Source organism: Pavona decussata, unplaced genomic scaffold (genome assembly GCF_977016875.1).
Source record: "Pavona decussata unplaced genomic scaffold, jaPavDecu1.1 SCAFFOLD_41, whole genome shotgun sequence".
Lineage (NCBI taxonomy): Eukaryota > Metazoa > Cnidaria > Anthozoa > Scleractinia > Agariciidae > Pavona > Pavona decussata.
The window spans coordinates 283,919-300,928 of NW_028145463.1; the positions used below are offsets into that span (position 1 = coordinate 283,919).

Genomic DNA, 17,010 nt, shown 5'->3' on the forward strand with positions numbered 1-17,010 from the left:
ACTCGCAAATGTTTAAACGCAGATCTAAGAATTTTGAACATGGTTGAAAGTCATATAAGGGAGTTTACGGTTTCGCTGGGTCAAAGCTGTATCGCATTCTTAATATAATACAGAGGGAAGAAATTTAGAAGATTTTTTGTAGATTCCATTTTTATTCAGTTATAATCGATTATTACTACCATGCACTCTTTATCGGGGGAAACTGCATTAATAGTATAAACAAATTCATAAACATTGGTAAACAAGTTTCGATCATTTTTGAGATTAAAAAGTTACCATAGGATCTGCATATAATGTAACCTGCTAAAGACAGCCCTAATTTCAGTTTCCTAGTTTGGGAAAAAGCAGTTACAAAGGAACAGATTTATGTGACTTCGTCACTGACTTCATTGCCAAAGAATTTGGATGGTCAGTGCTAACTAACTTGTGGTCAGTTTCATGCCAGTTGTCGTTGTTGTTGCTGTTGTTGTTACTGTGTTTTTGTTGTTGTTGTTGTTGTTGTCCAGACAATAGGTCATTTCCGAGTTGCTTTGGACGTCATTATAAAAGCCAGGCATTGTGCATAATTTTTTATAGAAAAATTAATTTTTCAAACAAAAAATAATTTTCACATGAAAAGTTCAGCTTAGCAACTCGTAAATGGCCTGATGGCAGCAGCCCTTGTTAGAATTTCTTTCACTTTCTGGGCTTCGAGTCTCCGTTGACCAAAACAAATACAACTGATAAAAGAAGCAGAGACCGACACAACGTAGAATTCCGGTTTAAAGGTTACTATATTTCGGCTGACCAAACCAGCCTTCTTCAGGTACAATGAAAATTTACATTGGGACATACGCTTATATAGCTGACAAATATTTGCGCATAGCGGAACTACGTTAAACTAAATTGATTGACAGTATAAAATATGAAGCAAATGAAATAATAAAAGCAAAAAATATAAAAAATCGCGAAGAAATTTACTAGCTTCTTTCTATTTATTATTTTTTATATTTTTTGTTATTATTATTATTATTATTATTTCATTTGCTTCATATTTTATAATGTCAATCAGTTTAGTTTAACGTAGTTCCGCTATTGCGCAAATATTTGTCAGCTATATAAGCGTATGTAAATTTTAATTGTACCTGAAGAAGGCTGGTTTGGCCAGCCGAAATATAGTAACCTTTAAACCGTAATTCTACGTTGTATCGGTCTCTGCCTCTTTTACCAAAATCATATCCTTTGGGGCCGCATGCACATACTGATACAGCTTACATAGTGGAGCCCCCCCTCCCCCACCCCCCCGTTCGAAAGCAAAATAATCATTTATTTTAGCTCGTTGACAAACATCACACATTTTCTTCTAGGGTTATTCCCTCTCTTTGTAAGCAGACCTTTAGTACTGATGAATGGATAAATAGAGGATCACGGCGACGCGAAGATATGAATTTTATTTTCGAATGGTAAAAACAGCTTTTTACGAACGAGCGCAGCGAGTGAGTAAAATATTGTTTTTAACAAGAGAAAATAAAGTTCATATCTTCGCACCTCCTTGTAATATCCTCTTTTTTATTATATAGAGTGTTTTCACATGACTTCACGGCGGCCATGTTGGTGTCCTAACCTAAACCTCTAGGAATTGAACTCTATTTTTATGCAAATACTTTCTTTTGTGTCAGTAAACCAATATGGCCTGTAGTTACGTGAATGAAAACGCTTTATAGACAAATCTATCGCTGGCCATTTTTCACCGACTGTTTTCAGAAACAACCGAAAAAGCGGGAAATGACGTCATCAATATCCTCACTACTGAGGATATGGAAAACACACTACTCAGGTCCCGGATGTAGTTTCGTATGAATTTTACCAGTGGTGTATTTTCCAGTAAAACACTCGTGTCTGAAGTTTCGCTAGATTAGTGGCGCGGCAACATGCAAGGATGTGTCGCTGCCCATACGTGAAAAAGAGGGATTTTTGAATAATTAGCACAGGCTCACAAACAGGAGCGTACACAAATAAAAAAAACATTACATTCGAAAACGAAATATAGAGCTTGCAAAGCGCGAAAAAAAAGAGACACCCAAAATACTAAGACTACAGCCACTCCTTTGCTGATTTTGTTCGTTAAACGTTAATTCACGAGGAATAGAGTATACACTCTTTTGTTGATTTTCGAGGTGAGTTATTTCTTACTAGCTGCGAATTCAGTATTTGAACTTTCTGTTTCTGAACTCGGTGACGCAATAGTTATTGCCTGAAAGTCTAAAAATTAAGTTAAAAAGAAACCCAAAAATATAGAAGACTTCCGCCGTTATGCTATAAAAAGACGCGTCCTCATGTATAATCCTCGAATTTGTTCTGGACTTAACGAATGTCGCGCAGTTTTGGTTTAAAGTGAACTTTCAAACAAGAGGTAAGTTACAAGCTGGCAGTTTTGAGATTCAGTCATTCCTTGGTAGCTGTTAAACGTTAATTTTTCAGTGATTACAATCATTGTGTATAACGTGCAATCTACACTCACTATTTTCGGCAAAATGTTGCTCTCTATCCCGCCCTTGTACTTTGTAATATGCGTCGCGTAATCTGATTTTGGAAAGCATGTTACAGGATAGTTATTTTACGAGTAACTTATTGATTTGTTTTTCATCAAATTACTTCTTTGCTTGCAGAATCGTCATTTCAGTGTACTAAGTTGGTTAGAACTGACTCCAAGAAGGATCGATTTGGGAAAGCAGTCAATGGTAAGTCATCACGGCTTCGTATGATACTCAGCTCGCAGCTTAAATAATCGTTCCGTTACACATTAGCAGATACGAGATACAAACTATTCTCGTATTATTTGTGTACTTTGTTTAAGATCCACTCCTTTAGTCTACGCTTTTCACCGAGCAACCGGCCCCAAATTCCTTAAATTATGTTCCACTGCAATTTAATTTGCAGCCTCACTAACACACCCCATGAGTTGCCATAGTTTCCGAGTCAACCGAATTAAGAGTCTCACAAACGTTGTACTCATCCCTGACGAGACTTGTGTTTTGAATTTTACTTACCTATGACGGATATTCATGAATCAAGATCAAGCCAGTTTTTTTAGCCAGTAACGACGCGGTACGGGCGATACACTTACCGGAAAATGTTCTCAGATTCAGTTGGGCGCTGAAGTCTAAACTGTATATTTCGCTTTGATATCTATAAAGTTTCAGGGAAAAACCCAGTAAGCCCTCACATCGGAGTATGTATCTGTGAAACTGTAAATATTCATCCCACAGCGATGGATTGATCTGGGCGACAATTTTTATCTTTCTTGTTACCCAAGCACGGCTTTCAGTTCCAGTAACGTCTACACTAAAAAAGGCAACTCTCTCTTAAAGGAGACCAGAGTCACCTTAATTGTTAGCGTCACTTTTAAAAGCTATAAATCATCTTTGTATCGATAGAAACGTTGAAATAATGGTTCAGTTTTGTTAACAATTAATAACCCTACTCGTTTAGAGTATTAAAATTATCTTCAGCTGCGGAAAGCTAGGATGGAAATGGATGGCAACTTGAAAAAAATGGCAAATATTGCAAGTTCTTCCAGTGTATTATAGAAGAATCGTCTAAAACTGTTTATAATTTGTTCTTCCTCGTAGAAATCCCTTAATATTTTCCTTTCGGTTTTTTAAGAATAATCTCAAGTTAGAGAAAAGGGTTTTTGTGAAATATTTGAGCATTTTTGTGCAACATAAAGGAAAATTTCCGTGACAGTGTTCTTATAAGCGACCACCCTTGGTGCAGGAAAATGTTATCGCTTACGAGAAAAATCAAGACAATAGGTCAAAAGCTGCATGGATCCACTAATTATTACTATTTTTTGCCTTTTTAATTGAAATGAAGCAAATACACAAAGCTCCTTTGAGGAAAACTTATTCTCAATCAGGTAACTAGTGCTACAGTACGCTACTCGCTTCTTCATTTTTTGTTTTTTAAACATGCACGTTGCTCTTCGAAATGTGTTCCTTGTTAAATCACTTAAAATCAGTTTACCCAAACAAAACTTCCAATTAGAATCGGTCACATATGAAATTCTATACATCTGGTTTCTGCGTGGCGTTATATAGCTTCTTCATGAAATCCAGAATCGGCTCGATTGTTTCTGTGTTTTCAATCGACAAGAACATCATGGTGACTTTCGCGACTGCGGAGGACAATTCGTCGCAGCCCTGATAATCTGTGAACTTGGCAATACTGACTCGTAAGTAAGATCAAAACTGAGCCCGCTTTACTGTTCACACTGCCGGGACTGGTAAAAGAGGATCTTAACTGTTGTCATCCGTCTTCCGTCTCTATCATCGCTGTTTAAATGAGTTGCAAGAATCCGGCTCATATAACTGTTGAAGTTACCATGCGACCATAATCTAGCAGTAGCCGTATTTTTTCAGTTGTGCAAAAAAATATGTCAGCAGGGGCGTTCCTGGCCTTTTTTTGTTTGTAAGCCCTGGCGTGGCATAATTCAGAATATTGGCAAAATGGGCGCGAGAGCGCCCATTTGGAGCGACGAAGTCGCGACTTACTAGGGGGGTCCGGGGGCATGTCCCCCCGGAAAATTTTGAAAATTTAAGTACTCTGAGATGCAATCTGGTGCAATCTGGACGCTTAAATTTGGCAAATGCCAGGAGTCCATATTGAACAAGAAATATTAAATATTAAACAAAATGCAGCTGTGGTCAAAGAAGTAACGGGAACGTCATAAAACAATAGGTTTAATTAGCACATCTGCACGTGCATCATGCATTTTCGTACATTTCTTTGCCGTTCTCTGCAAAACAACAACGTCAAATGACCAAATTCAAGGTTTAAAAGAGAACGTGAGCACACACGACGGTTAATTTTCTTTTCTCTATCTGAACTTAACACAGTCTCTACGAATTCGTCTCACTCACAATTCAGTCACATTAGACAAATTAAACAAGTCGGAATAAAAACGAAGTAGTTTAAAAGAACGCGAGTTCGCTTTTTAACTGACGGCTATCGGGGTGTAATATTTTGATGCCACTTCTTACATTTAAATCAGCTCTTACCTTTCCTTGTGTTAACTTTCCTCATCCTATGTTGGCAGCCACTAGTATTGGAGATAATGTCAGTAGACTGGATATTAATGGTTTGTTTTCAAATTTCTTATTTGTAGAGAGTTTCTACCAAGTTTCCTGACGAAACTCCTATAGTCATTTTGTAAGGGGTGAGTTAGTCGCTTGTGTTAGGTTTTAACAGATTAATTTGTAAGGGTTATTGACCAGGAGCAAGGAAATATTCAATACATGGGATAACAAAGATTAGTGAGGTGTCAAAAAATTCGTGTAAGGTGAGAACTCTCTCACTAATATTAAATTATAACTGACTATTATTTGGGAGTTTCTGAATTTCAGTTGGCTCACTTGAATGCTTCCCTTAACTGCATTCCAGTTAAATTGGAATTTTAAAAAGACTCCCTGGCGTTTTTCAACTCAACCTCATTTACTGACAGAGAAAAATGTTGACACTTGTCTGACGAACAAAAATTTAAAACTAAGCCATCATCGTGCCACGCTATATACATAGCAACACGTAGTGGCAGTATGAAACAGCCACTTAGTTACTAAAAAGATTTGTCATGACTCCTTGCAATATTATTGAGACTTTTGTCGTTATTAGAGCAGTGTTTCCTTGTCCTCCTGTGGTCGAGGTTCAAAATGTCACGTCACAATCCATATTTCGTCACGTTATTGGTTTTAAATAAAAGCTGTAAAATTCTTTCCTCCCAAATGCGTTCGGGTTTCCTTCAACAGGTGGCATTAAAGTGTTTTCAGGTTTAATTTCCAGTTAGTAGCTATTTTATTTATTCGAGGAGAATTTATTCCGAGTGTGAGAACATTGGATTTTCAAACCAGGCTACAAAATGGTTCAGTCAACATTGTGTCACGCTGTAGTGAACAAACTGATGCACAGGTTTCTCACGCGCACTAGTCATGTATATGTCATGTGATAACTGAATTTGTTTACTGGGGTGTAAAGGGTACAAGGAGAGCGCCTTGTACATTTATGTGTAATCAAGATGTGATTGTGTGGTGCCTGGGGGAGGGGGTGAAGGGGGGAACTAAGGCTCAAAGTAAGTGTCGTGTACAAATACCTCATTATTATTCTAAATTCGAAAACCGTGCACCCAAACTGAAAGCGATGAAATGGAACCTCGAAAACAAAGCTACCACAACTGGCCATGGAAAACGAAGCAACCAATACTTGCAGAAAACGAAATTTGTCGAAAATTCGTAAGCGAAGCACCTCAAATTCTAGGAATCGAATCAAAAAAGGAACGCCCGAAACTCGAAAACAAAACTCTCGGTTATTTTTATTCCTTCATAAACATCATGCATTTGCGCTTTTTTAAAAACTAATTATTAAAATACTGAGTTTTTATCGGTACAGCGAAGCACTTAAATCCAGAATGTGCAGTTCAACAACTATTTCAACCTTTTTGTTGTTGTTGTTGTTGTTTGCTTGTTTCTGTCCGGTTGTCGTTGATTTTGTTCTTGTTATGTTTTTGTTTGTTTGTTTGTTTCTTGCACAGTCTGGTTTTATTTTGGCTAATTAACCTTATCGAAAAAATGTTCTTTTATGAAAATAAGCGATAACTTTGTATTGTTATCCCTCTTCCTTGTAAACACCACCCAGTTCCTTTGTGAATGAATGGCTGAAACGATGTTTCGTTATCATGATGTGATGCTGTCTCGACTTGATGATGAGGGCTTTGTGAATTACTTGTTCAGGGACACACCAAAAACTCGAAGACAAGCCAGCCCGAAATATAAGAATTTCTTCAAAGGGAAATCAAAACCACATGTTCCCTTTGTCTGTTTTCAAAGTCAACTCTCGACTAAAAATTTCTGCTCACTTGTGTTATTCTAATTATTCCGTAGAGTAGGCTGACAATTCTGTCAAATGTTTGAAATTTCATTTCTTTGGTCAACATTAGTAACATTTAAAGTTCCTGTTTCCATTCTCGGTGCCGCAATTATTATAAGTGCGTGAAAATTGATCGAGCGAAAACTGAATGACAGGCATGTGATTACATGTAAAATACACCTCCCCTAGCCCTTCTTCGTTTGTCTTGGCCCTTTGCCGTCGTAATTGTTTGTCTGTAAATCACTTATTTCCAGAGTCATCATTTCTGTTTATTGAGCCTGATTGTTCTGATTTCAAGAAGCCCCGATTTAGAGAAGCAGTGAACGGTACAGCCTGACGGTAACTCATTTGCATGGGCCATGTCAAAGACCAACTCACTCAATTTCTCAACTGACGTTAACTACTGAGATGTTAACTACCAACTCAGTTCTTAGTTTCTGATCGAGGCAGGCAAGTCCAGGGTCTTGCAAAACAAGTCATAATCAACAAGCCAGTTATTTTGAACTTTACTTGATTTACTTATTGTTTGCACCGCCATTGAACTTGAAGTTGCCACAGATGTGTTAAACGAATTGAAACAACAGAACACGGTTCTGTAATTATCCTTTCAACAAAACAGACAAAAGAAAAGTCGGTAGTTTTGCATCAAGCCGTATCACAGGGATTCCGTGTCTGGCCATGTCTGTCAGTGGAAATTTATGTGAGAAAGATATCTTACCTACAGTCAGAGAAATTAAGAACAAATGGGAGAGTTCTCAAACTTTCTCTTTTTCTAGGAACGTCCTTGGTGAAACAAAAGCTCATTTGATAGGATCTCCGATCATCGTCAAAACAAAATGGCGGAGGGCGAGTCAGAAGATATAGTGAAGCTCATGCAAGAACTTAGCATTGCGAAAACAAAAGGAGATAGAGAGCGGGAGGGAAATGCCTATTATAAACTGGGTGGTGTTTATTACAGTCAGGGTAATTTTAAACAGGCCATAGAGTGTCAAAAGCTACATCTTAGTATTGCTAAAGAATTAGGAAACAGGGATGGGGAGGGAAGAGCCTATGGCAATCTGGGCAATGCCTATCACAGTCTGGGTAATTTTAAACAAGCCGCAGAGAATCACGAGCTAGCTCTTAATATTGATAAAGAATTAGGGAACAGGGATGGGGAGGGAACAGCCTATGGCAATCTGGGCAGTGCTTATAACATGCTGGGTAATTTTAAACAAGCTGTAGAGTATCACGAACTTGATCTTAATATTGCTAAAGAATTAGGGAACAGGGATGGGGAGTGTACAGCCTATTGCAATCTGGGAGTTGATTATGAAGGTTTGGGTAATTTTAAACAAGCCCTAGAGTATCACGAACTACATCTTAAAATTGCTAAAGAATTAGGGAACAGGTATTTGGAGGGAACAGCCTATTGCAATCTGGGAGTTGATTATCAAGGTCTGGGTAATTTTAAACAAGCCTTAGAGTACCACAAACTACATCTTAATATTGCTAAAGAATTAGGGACCAGGGATGGGGAGGGAACAGCCTATTGCAATCTGGGCAGTGCTTTTCAAAGTCTGGGTAATTTTAAACAGGCCGCAGAGTATCGCGAACTACATCTTAATATTGCTAAAGAATTAGGGAACAAGAATGAGGAGGGTAGAGCGTATGGCAATCTGGGCAATGCTTATTACAGGCTGGGTAATTTTAAACAAGCCACAGAGTATCTCGAAAAGCGTCTTTATATTGCTAAAGTATTAGGGAACAGGCATGAGGAGGGATTAGCCTATAGCAGTTTGGGAGGTGCTTATGGCAATATAGGTAATTTTAAACAAGCCGCAAAGTATCACGAACTACATCTTAATATTGCTAAAGAATTAGGGAACAGGTATTTGGAGGGAGATGCCTATGGCAATCTAGGAGTTGATTATAAAGGTCTGGGTAATTTAAAACAAGCCTTTGAGTGTTGGAAACAAAGTCTCAGTATCGCTACAGAAATTGGGGCCAGAAACTCTGAGGGGTACGCTTTTAGAAACCTGGGTGCAGCTCTTTTACGCTTGGGTGATTTTGAGCAATCCATAGAGTACACGAAACAAAGTCTTGATATAGCAAAAGAATTGGGAGACAAGACTGCAGAGGGAGCTTCTTATGGCAGCTTGGGCGGAGTATTTTCCAGCCTAGGTTTATTTAAATTAGCAATAGAGTGTCACAAACAAGACCTTAGTATTGCTAAAGAGTTAAGGGACAAGGTTCAAGAGGCAGAATCATGCCATTCATTAGGTCATAATTATGAATGGGTGGGCTCTTTGAGTGAGGCACTTGATTATTATCGATCGAGCGTAAAAACCTTTGATGACATCAGAGCTCTTCTACAGTCAAAAGAGATGTGGAAAATAAGCTTTCGTGATCGCCACCAGTGTGCGTACACTTCGTTATGGAGAACTCTTGTGAAGACGGGAGAGACTGACGAGGCTTTGTGTACTGCTGAGCAAGGACGAGCGCAGACCTTGATCGATGTTTTGAAAGAAAAGTATGGAGTTGACTCATCACCGTCCGCTTCAGCTGAACCTAAGGAGACAATTACCTATATATTAAACAATTTAATTACAGAAATAGTTTTTGTTGCACTTGATGAAAATGCGATCAGTTTTTGGTTGCTGCGAAGAGGGAAAGAGATTCTCTTTAAGCAAAAGGAAATAGAACCTGATAGTTGCAAGTTGCTAATAGATGCTACTTTGAGAGACATTATTGAAGGTTTTCGGGTCATGTGCGAGGATCGATCAATGGATGAAGTATGTGATGACCCTCCGTCCAACAGAGAAGCTGCTGAGGAAACAGACCAATCACCGACCTCCTCTGTCAATTCTTTGCGCCAGCTGTATGATGTTATTATTGGCCCCATAGAAGACTTGCTCGAAGGTGACCAGTTACTCCTTGTTCCAGATGGTCCATTTTTCCTGGTTCCTTACACTGCGCTTGGTGAATCAATCAGGATTCACATCGTTCCCTCGTTGACCGCTTTACGACTGATCGCAGATGGGCGCGAGGACTTCCACTGTAGGAGTGGGGCGTTGCTCGTGGGAGATCCATGTTTGGAAGAAGTTACCAACGTGTTTGGTAAGCCCGTTTGGAACCAACTTCCATTTGCCAGAAAGGAAGTGGAGATGATTGGAAAACTTCTGAAGACCACACCTCTCACCGGACGAGATGCAACTAAAGACGAAGTGATGAAAAGGTTCGAGTCGGTTGCTTTGGTGCACATTGCCGCGCACGGACGTGCTGAAACTGGAGAAATTCTTTTGACCCCTAACCCAGGTTGGACATCTCCTATCCCTAGAAAAGAACGCTACATTTTAACAATGTCAGATGTGCAAGCCGTTCGTCTGCGAGCAAGACTCGTTGTGCTTAGCTGCTGTCACAGTGGCCGTGGAGAAGTCAAAGCCGAGGGCGTGGTTGGTATCGCGCGGGCTTTCTTGTGTGCTGGTGCTCGCTCTGTTCTGGTGTCACTCTGGGCGATTGATGACGAGGCCACCATGGAGCTCATGAAACACTTCTACCAACACCTGGCAAATGGAAAAAGCGCGAGTGTGGCTCTTCACAAGGCTGTGAAATCTCTGCGCGAGTCAGAGCAGTTCCGTGACTTGAAGTACTGGGCTCCATTTGTGCTGATTGGTGATGACGTGACGCTTGAATTTGGAGAAAGGAAATAAAAAAAGAATGGTAAGTTTAGGTTGTGTTTCACTTTAAACAGGAGTAATTTTATGATAAACAACGACAGCTACCTGCAAAAAAAGCTCAATTCTTGCCAGTGGAATAGTTGTAATATCTGTCTAAATATTATTTCAATAACCAAGCCTTCCGCTCTTCGTTAAAACGACGGGATAGTTTTGAGGAAGAATGCCATGAGAAGATGTTCGTTTTCGTTGTTCCTTTTATCATGAGAAAATGCCTTATTTTTCTTCCACTAGCCTTTTCCAGGCGTTCCTCACGATTTGATCGCCTGTTCTCGCACTAGTTATTGGTTCAACCGTTTGAGATAAGGAACGAATGTGTAAAGGTTGCCATTTCCCCTTAGATTTTTAACAATCGTACCTTTGAACGAATGTTTAAAAGGTGCCATTTCCCCTCAGATTTTTAACAATCGTATCTTTGAACTTTATGAACTTCATGACCTTAATGGGAGTCAAACCTTGCTTGACTTATGGTTTCGTTGAACGTTGTTTTCAATTGAGGCACCAGGAATCTCGTTGATTAGGGGAAATTATTGCATTGTTGCTTAAAATATGTCTTGGGCTTCGTGGGTAGTGTCTTCAAATAAGTTCGTTTATATCTCTTCCTCTTTTTCTGGCAAACAAAAACAAATTAAGCGCTTCACCTGAGCTCCACGAACTTTTAAATTTAGAGCCTCAAGTAAAACTAATCCCAAATGACCATTTTTTTTTTGGCAGAACTGTCATCATTTTCAAGACAAGAGAGGACTACTGGGCGAATAACTTATACATTGATGACGTCCATTTGGTGTGATGCAAACTATCCAGAGAACTTGTATGTAGTGTGAAGATCTTAGATGCAATGGCCGGATACAAAAACCCAGTAAATCAGTAGCAAATGAAAGGTAAACAAAATAAGGTTACTGCATTAAGCCTTTGCTTAATTAATTTTGCGGTTCCTAATATATCTGGATCCGGAAACACATGTACAGGCTTGCTTTTGGTACTCATTTTCCAAAATGGCACTTCACTTAATGAAGTTTTCAAATGTAATTTTGCTTCTTTCGATGTAACGTTAAGAAAACTGCACACATGAATTTGACGTTACATTTAATTTTTTATAGCTTCATAACAAATAACATACCAACATTGTAAAGATATTTTGATGTCATTTCATAAATTTTTTATGTCATTACTCGTTATCAGACAATATTGAGAACAAATTATTACTTAAATGATAATTCAGAACGAATGTGGCTACTTAAGCCAGATTTAACGGTTTATCTACCCATATTTAGAATCAAGAACTTTAATTTTTAAAGAATGATGTTTGTCAGAGCGTTTTCAGGTTCGCCTGTAAATATGATTTTCTCCAAGTGGTAGAAATTGCGTGTTCTTTTTTTTTAAAATACGATTATCTTAGCCGCAAAATTGTGCTTGTCATTGTACTAAGTGACAGCTTTTAACATCCTCGTGCGTTTACAAAGTTACAAAGAGCGCAAAAGACCAAGAAATCGATTTTAACAGTCTAAGAGTGCAAGTTAACTCATAGAAACCTGATTGCAAGAGGGCAAAGACTAACTGAAAAACTGCCGAAATATTTCTCAGTAGATTGTGTTTGAATAACAATAACAAGTGATGTAGTTAGCTATGACCTGCTAAATAGGCTCAGTAGAATGATGATGCAATTATTATTTTAGAGCTGATCAGGGCTTGGTTGTTTGAAATCCCATTAATTTTGAGACAACAAGTTGAGAAATACGCTTGGTTTTTGTCAAGAAGAAAAAAAGATTTCATTGCTTTTTTGTTTTTCACAAGATGCCATAATCGAGTGGTCCTCTTATATCATCGTGGAATTATTTTATCTAAAGTCAAACATAAGATAATGTTTTTATTACAGGCTTTTTTCCGTCCAGAGTGGACTTCAATTCTAAATTAGCGCAATGCTCCTTTAAACAACCTTGTGCAGATCCTTTCATGTATATATGTAAGTAACTAGGTATATAACTAGGTATAGAGCACTCTTCAATTTGGTGTCGAAGTAATTTCGCGTTTGCTTTGCTTTCACTTTACTATGCTTTCTGATTCGTTATCAAAACTTGCGGCACTTTCTCAACCAATGGGAAGCAAAGCCAAAGCCAATCGTGCCTTGATATCACAGGTTTTCCCGCGCTTGGCCAAGGTTACAGGTTACATGTATTTGCTTCGAATTCTGATTGGTTCACCAGACTGTTTACGTCTGTTCTGATTGGTTAGAGTACTTACTTTGTGTTTGACACGTACTCAATTGAAAACTGCTCTATAAAGTCAGTAAGTAAGCTAGCTGTGTTTACATGATACCCGAACGACTTTCAAACCGGTGAATTCGTTTCCATAGTATCGTTCAATAACACTGAGTAAAAACGATGTGATTTCAACCCAAAATTTTTACCGGATAAGGAATCCTAATTTTTGTACGAAAACCCATTCTGGGGTCATGTAAACGTGACATGACTGTTTGTTTCATATTTCCGATTAAGTTTGAAGATTTCGTTACAAAATGAAACTTACAGCTTCATCAAAACGGCTTTTGTTAATACGATGTCAGCAAGTGTTCAAGTCGTAAGGGAATGAAAGTCTATCCAGTATCCTGTAAACCGCCCCATTAGAGAACAATTAGTGTAGCGAATATAATAAGTGAGACTGTTGTAAACATTAACATTAAAAAAGTGAAATCTGTAAAACGTGTTTGGTTTGAGAACAGTAGAATCCAAATATTTTATTTCATTTATTTTAAGCTGAGGGGGAAACGTCGCGGAGATTTTGCTGTATGTTGGCCAAAACAGCTTAAATATTTCACAAAGAACCTCATGAAATCGCTCTTAGAGCAGCGGGAGGAAAGTTTGAAATGATTTCTCCGCGTGATAATAGAATACAATCAGTTTTAAATTCACACGAGGAACTTCAAAAGATTGGTCAGTTTCAATCCATTTCCATCTGAGCCATCTGCAGACAAAAATGATTGACCCTAGTTTTTGTTCCCTAGAAGGATTATTAGAAAAAAAAAAATTGAACCATTATTTTAATGGTCCCATCCGATTCAAATATTTTTTTTCGCTATTCAAAGTGGCACTTATAAAAGGTGACACTGCCCCTTTAAAGACCTCCGAAGCCACCGTTAAGGTCCTTCTTGGACAGATTCATACCCAGTCACCATTTCTATGTTTGTGGGTCGAGAGAAGAGTGGCCTTGATTCACTCTCGTATCCAATGTTCGCGCGCCATAAAGATGAAAATAGCGACTGTTTACGAGCATTATCCTTAGGTGGGTCACGAATAGACCAGCTTACAACTGAGCAAACAAAAGAAATCAAAAGCCTTTCAGTTTTACGTGCATAGGGAAGACTGGAACAGCGACTATCTTTCGACGTACCATCTTCGACATGCTAGATAAACAGCTGAAAGACCGTTATGAGAATTAAACACTTATTGGCTAAAAAAACTGAACGACAAATTAACAACAAATGCTCACCTAAATTGGCTGATAAATGTATCAACTTGAAATTTTACATGACTCTCGGAAACTTCCGGTATAGATTTCGGCCGTTTTGTTCTCATGTTAAATTTCCAAAACCACCGATTTAATTATCGATCTCGGATTGACTTCTAAATATCCCCCCACCACGTCACTCTGAAGATATATAAACCCATCTCCCTTACCCAGAGTCGAGTTCAACGGTAAATTAATCAGTTGTGTTAAGGAGCTAGCTCCGCCGCCAAAACTTTATTTCGCGCGCGCCTACAATACCGCCAGCTACGCAGGCTACTGTAAAAAAAAAAAACAGCAAATACTAAACTTGCAACAGCAAGAAGGTGGCCGCGGCCGCTTAATAGAGGTGGCCGTTGAATAGAAGTATCGAATACAGCATTTTACTGACAAATAATTTGGGACTTTGGAAAGTGGCCACTTAATGGAGGGTGGCCGCTTAATAGAGGTCGGACTGTATAAAAAAGTTTAATATCAAACAATGGGTCCCATACCCCTGGGAGCATGATTTTCAACGCCGCGTTTACTGCCGGTGTGTCTCGTAGAAGGTGGTTTAATTAGTCTCCCTGTTCCAAGATGCAAGTCTCCGGCTTTTTTAGGTGATCGATATTACTACATCTTTTCCAATTGAGGGTGTAGCACGATACGAAACTTTTGCCTGAGGCAGGGGACCACACGACGCAAAATAAACTGTTCTGAATACGTTCCGTTGCCGGATCTCTTGCAGTGAAATGCACGTGCCAGACGTCTCTTTACGTGTAAATAAACCGAACTGATTGAAAGGCTGACACTAAGGCAAAGGGCTTATTTATTAGGGGCCAATATTTCAACTAGTACAACTAGTCTTCTTCAGGGCCAGAGTTACAATGAGTTACATTTAAACGTAAACATAAACAGTTAAAGGTTAACACGATACGTTGTATGAGCCTCTCTATGGGTACCCACAGTCTTCGTTTTCTTCGCGATTTTTTAGCCTGCGTAGCTGGCGGTTTTGGTGGGCGGTAAAGCCGGGCCAAAACGAGTGGTGCAGCTGCGGGTAAAATGTGGAGAAAACCGTGACAGTCGCGGCGAAGTCGCGTCAACGAGCGGCTTTGCCGCAATTTTCTCGTTGCCCTCGCCCCATTTCTCCGCGGCTTCGCCACTCGTTTTGGCCCTCGTGCCCGGCTCGCCGGTGAGCCCACCCATAAAAACCGCCAACTACGCAGGCTACGATTTTTTCGCAAACCTTTGTTTTTTTAGGAAGATCTTCGTTTTTTCGGATTGAAATGGTTTAAATGTTCTTTCAGTGTTATTCACAGTTGATAAATATTTCACTACAATAGCAAATTGCATAATTCACTGAAACAATAAAGGATTGTTGGATTCTTTGGCGACGTTTTAACCCCATTTTAACATGCTAGAAGCTGATGAGATTCCAAGAAATCGAAACTGCAGTCTTGGATGAGAAACAACATTAGACAATCGCCAAAAGAAATTTTACTAGCATCCTAGAGACTCACAAGAGAGTTGTCTATCTTAGCTTCGAATATCTGCTGCGGATGCGAGCTAAGCCACAAAATAATGGAGGTACGTTTCAGCTCTAAGAACACAATAGCTGTTTTTCAGATACGAAGCAACTCAGAGAGCTAAAAGACAGCGCAACAAGCTATAGATCGTTTTCGCGTGACGTCACGCATTGGCCCGCCGCCATATTGGTGTACCACTTTTGATTGCGTAATACGGCATTGGTAGGTCACAACTGCAATTGTCATTCCCACTGGTAAAAATGGATTGAAACAAAAGCGAATCAAGCTCCGAGGATAATTCGAAGGTTGCCTATTTCTTTCCGATTTCTGAAAATGCAAAGAAGCTGGATTTCCGATCAAAGATCGATATTTGCAGAAAATATCCACAATCGGAATCGATCCAGTGTTGATCGAAGGGAAGCACTTTCAGCCTGACTGTTTACCTCCGGTCTAATCCACAAATAGAGACCTTTAGATTCTAGAACCAGTACAAGTACGACTTCGAGATTTGACTTCGAGTTTTTAGCAAAGTACCAAGAACAGGTATATCACAGAAAGTTTCATTTCACTCTTTACGAACGACGAACTTGACGCAGTTGGCTTGAATGATGATAGTTAAGCCCTTTCGTGTTTCCAAAAAGACGAGATCACCTACGTTTTGAGGACTCGTTTTCGCCACTACAAGATTCTTACAAAAACTCGTAGCAAAATGACGACAGCTATCTCGTTTTCCCGCCAAAATGACACTGCTTCACGCGCGCGCACTCTTTGTTTATTGGAGAAACTCGCAGTCGTACTCCTACTCGTATTAGAATCTAAAGGTCTCTAATATCTTAATTATGTTAACTCGTTTTGGAGACAAGCTTCTACACTCATTATTTGACATCTGCTGCTACTTTTTTTTTAAATCCACAGTGTATTCTTTTCCGAATTCAGCGAATGTTTAATCCTTTCCATGCAATTTATAGTTTTTGAGTTTTGACGTGGCAGGCAGTGTACCAAACTGTTGCATTCATTTGCCTCTATCTCTCTTATTATTTGTGCTATGGTGCTAATTTTTTTTTAATGGATAATGTATTCTAATCCGAATTCAACGAAAGTTTAAGCTTTTTCACACGTGTGTAATTTAACGAAAATTGACTTACGCGTTCACAAGCTTTTGCATTCATTTGCCTCTATCTCTTACATTATTTGACCTATACGGCTACTTTTTTTTAATTCACATTGTATTGTTTTCCAAATTCAGCAAAACTCTAATATTATCCATACAATTTATAGTTCTTTTAATTTTGACCTTGCGCGGACAAGTTTTCCGGCGTGTAATTGAACGAAAATGCAGTTACGTGTTCACAAGCTGTTGCATTCATTTGCATGTATCTCTCTTATTATTT

At 39.0% G+C, this 17,010-nt stretch overlaps 1 protein-coding gene and 1 pseudogene across 1 annotated transcript in view; one reads left to right on the forward strand and one right to left on the reverse strand.

Moving 5' to 3' along the window:
• The window catches only part of LOC146482895 (uncharacterized), a 47,644-nt pseudogene extending 36,207 nt beyond the window's left edge, over nt 1-11,437 (forward strand).
• Nucleotides 3,994-17,010, reverse strand: part of LOC146482897 (uncharacterized) — a 48,622-nt gene continuing 35,605 nt past the window's right edge. Inside the window, exon 2 of the mRNA XM_085106552.1 lies at nt 3,994-4,015. The gene's annotated coding sequence lies outside the window, so the exon portion shown is untranslated. The remainder of the gene's footprint in view (nt 4,016-17,010) is intronic.